We start from the raw sequence: 3,922 nt of genomic DNA on the forward strand, positions 1-3,922 counted from the left end.
TGAAATTGAAAGAACTTTCAGACAAAGGAGAAGACAAGCGAACCAAAAAAGGACTGAAGAGATGAATTTCTAGAGTCAAAACCAAAATCAAGGAGGAGCATTCACTTATAATACTCACAATCTGATCATTGTTGTCGATGATAGAAACCGCGTCATTCGACAATATGCCATTCCTCTCTTCAACAAGCTTAATCCGAGTATTGTGAGACCCAAATTTGAGGCACCACAATTCCAACTAAAGCCAATCATGTTCCAAATGTTGCAAAATATGAGTCCATTTAGTGGGATGCCTATTGAAGATCCACATTTTCATCTTCGGCTATTTCATGGAAGTGAGTGACTCATTTAAACTAGTCGGGGTGACCGAGGATGCCTTGAGATTGAGATTATTTCCATACTCCTTAAGAGATAGAGCATGCGCTTGGTTGAACTCCCTACTGTTAGGTTCCATAACTACATGGCAAGAGTTTGTTGAATGTTTCTTAATGAAATACTTTCCTCCATCTTTGACCTCCAAGCTCCGAAATGAAATCACTTCATTTCAGCAACTTGATGAAAAATCTTTATATGAGGCATGAGAGCAGTTCAAGGAGTTATTACGAAAATACCCTAATCATGGCATTCCTTATTGATTTCAAATGGAGACTTTCTATATTAGTCTCAATATTCATACTAGAATGATGGTGGATGCTTTAGAAAATAGAGCCCTTCTTTCTAAGTCTTATAACGATGCTTACGAGATTATTAAAAGAATTGGCAGTAATAACTATCAGTGGTCAACCAACCAAGCAGCCTTAAAAAGATGAGTAGCAGGAGTACATGAAGTGGACACACTTGCTTTTTTAGCAGCCTAGGTATCCTCTATGTCTTCTATGCTTAAGAACATAACTATTAATGGTTTCAATGGTAATTTGACAGGTCAACAGCCGAAGCAGTTCAAGAATATTTCTTATGAATATTGTGGAGATGGCCATTTCTTTGAAAATTTCCCATCGAATCAAGAGTCAAAATATTACATGGGAAATCAAAATTAGAATGGTCTGCAATCAAATTCTTACAACTCTTCATGGTAGAATCATCCAATTTCTCCATGGAGTAATCAATGGGCAAACCATAGCGACTCTTCTATACCATTTCGACCAAATTATCCACAAGAATATTCTCCACAAGTGCATCAACCCCCACCAACTGAATCTTCAAGTGATCTTGAAAATCTACTGAAGGCATACATAGTGAAGAATGATGAACTAATCCAAAGCCAAGCAGAAACATTGAAGAATTTAGGAAACCAAGTGGGACAACTAGCCAATGAGCTCAGAAGCAGACCCCAAGGTATTTTCCCGAGCTACACAGAAAATCCAAGAATTTTGGGCAAAGAACATTACAAAACAATCACTTTTCCAAGTGGAAAGACATTGGAGCCTGAGGTGGTTGAGGTTCAAGATGATCCTATTGTAGCTCAAGACAAAGAGGAAGTTCAACCAAGTGCTGAAACTCCTATTTCACAGAAGTCAAATTCAGTGATCCTTGATGAGGTAAACTCTAAACTAGTTAGTTTTGATTATCAAACACCCTTGTCAGATGCAAAAAATTTTCCATAGAAGAGTTGTCTGGTTAAATCTAAGATTCCACCATTTCCATATCCTTAACGATTCCAAAAGTAGCAAAATGGTACTCAGTTGAAAGAAATATTTGATGACGAGGTGACTTTTAATGAATTCGATACTGCTAAATCCCCGGATGTAATTGAAGACTACTCTGCTATTTCCAAGATGGAATCGCTGGCTTCTACAGAATTAAAGCTTAATTCTTTAGATGATTCATTAAAAGATATTCTGCTAGTGGGTTCACCAAGTGATGACAAAGACAAGGAATGTTTGGCTTTGTTAGTAGCTAAAATGAAGGGATTCACTTAGGAAGTTCCACTAGAATCATTACAGTTATTATCTCGAGTGTACTCACAACCAAAAGCGTTGATTGAAGAGCCAATTAAATTTAAGCTGAATATTTTGCCTTCTCATTTGAAAGATGATTATTTGGGTCTATCTTCGACTTTACCTATCATGGGTTCAGTTAAGTTCACTAAAAATCAAGAAGAAAAGTTACTTGTAGTTTTGGAAAAGCATAAGAAGGGTATCAAATGGATTATATCAGATATTCGAGTCACAAGTTGGTGGATTTGCATGCATTACAAGAAGTTAAACAAGGCCAGCAGAAAATATCATTTTTGGTTTCCTTTCCCAAAACAAATATTGGACAAATTTGTTGGGCAAGGGTATGATTACTTCCTAAATGAGTATGGTTGGTATGATAGATGGGCCTTTGACACTGTCTTGGTTAGTGATGATTTCGAATAAATTGGAGGGAGTTCTCTTCACTTTCTCTATCGTTATTTGATATTTTTAGTTTTTTTCTCTCATTTGAATAAAATGGTAGACTTCGATAAAATTTTCTTTGGGCCATTACATTAATTAAAATTCTTTCTAGGAGATTGGGACTTACGTGGGACCATTTGTGACCCCTCCAGTCTTTCATGGGAGTTTAATTTAATGTAATTTTAAAAAAAATATATTTTGCTAAGTAGCCCGAAGAATTTAAGTATTTGTTTTGCTAAATAAAAGGCCATTCTTTTAACCCAAACATTAATTTCTTTGAGTTTTTTTAGTTTACTTTCAATACATGAGCTTAGGATCCAAAAAGGAGCTGTCATTGGGCTTAAAACACTACTAGGAAGGGAAATATTCAACCCTTTGCCGCACAAACCTATAGCTCTTATCTTTCTCCACCGCCACTCCCAAGTAGACCAATTGTGCATCTCACTTAACCCCTTACACCTTTATTCAAAGCCACTAACCATCGCACCTAAACTATCCTTAAAACTGCTACCCCCTCCAACTCTAAACCTTACCCTCAGCTACTCACCCACCTGCCCAAAACTAAAACCATCCTTAACATATTTTCTAAGTCCGACGGCAACAGTCCCTTCATTTAGCACCATTTCAAGAAGTGAATAGTTTCTAGAATGACTATGCAGTAACACATGTAGTTGCAGCAACAAGCTTACTGCAGATATTCAAAATTACATTATAACTCAATCAGAGATGCACTTAAAATATATATTTCATAACCCGTTTGTTTTTGTGCTTGAATTTCAAGACTTTATACTCGAACCATGGACTCCAATGTCGAGGAAGGAATGAGGCGATAATATTTAGAGGGGATTGCAAATAAATAATAAGGGGAGATATTGTTTTTACTTTATTTTACTTTTTAGGATATTTTAAGTTTTAGTTTTAAGCTCTTTTAGGAATTTATTTCTCGCATAATAAAATAAGAGGTTGAAATCATTAATAAAGTTGAACAATTTACAAAATAATAAGTGTGGCAATAGATATGTACATGTCTAGGATTGGATCTGTCTAGGAAGAGCTTGGTATTTAAGCAGTCAAACTTGACTCACCTCTTTTTTTTGGGATCCTACCTGGTGTACAGTATCTATTCACTTCTTTATTTTCATTTTTTTCTATTATTTTTAACAATGAGGACATTATTCATCTTAAGTAAGGGGGACCAAAAATTGAAATTGTTTTTTTCAAGATACATTTTTCTTATAATTATGATAAGTTATATTTTGCTCAAAATTTTGAATTTTTGTTAATTATGCGAAACTTTAGTATAAATAAAGTTCTGTTATCTCAATGATTGTTATGTTAGTTGAATTATGACATAAATGTTACTATTAGTAAAGTTTGTAAATTGTACCATAAAATTTTTAACTTCTTAGGAGAGGCATGCATGAAAGTTTAAGTCTATAGAATTGACTTAGTAATTTCTTATGGTGAAATCTTAGGAAGCATGAAATTTTGAAAGTGATTTAGGCAAACTTTTGTTTGGACCGTTTGAGCCTTTCAAGCCAACCTTA

The 3,922-nt window shown here is 34.9% G+C and overlaps 1 non-coding gene across 1 annotated transcript; it reads right to left on the reverse strand.

Moving 5' to 3' along the window:
• Nucleotides 1-515: 515 nt before the first annotated feature.
• On the reverse strand, nucleotides 516-622 carry LOC128035181 (small nucleolar RNA R71). Its single transcript, XR_008191582.1, has one exon. It is a non-coding gene; the product is annotated as a small nucleolar RNA R71 (small nucleolar RNA).
• Between the last annotated feature and the right edge of the window lie 3,300 nt (nucleotides 623-3,922).

Source organism: Gossypium raimondii, chromosome 11, assembly GCF_025698545.1.
Source record: "Gossypium raimondii isolate GPD5lz chromosome 11, ASM2569854v1, whole genome shotgun sequence".
Lineage (NCBI taxonomy): Eukaryota > Viridiplantae > Streptophyta > Magnoliopsida > Malvales > Malvaceae > Gossypium > Gossypium raimondii.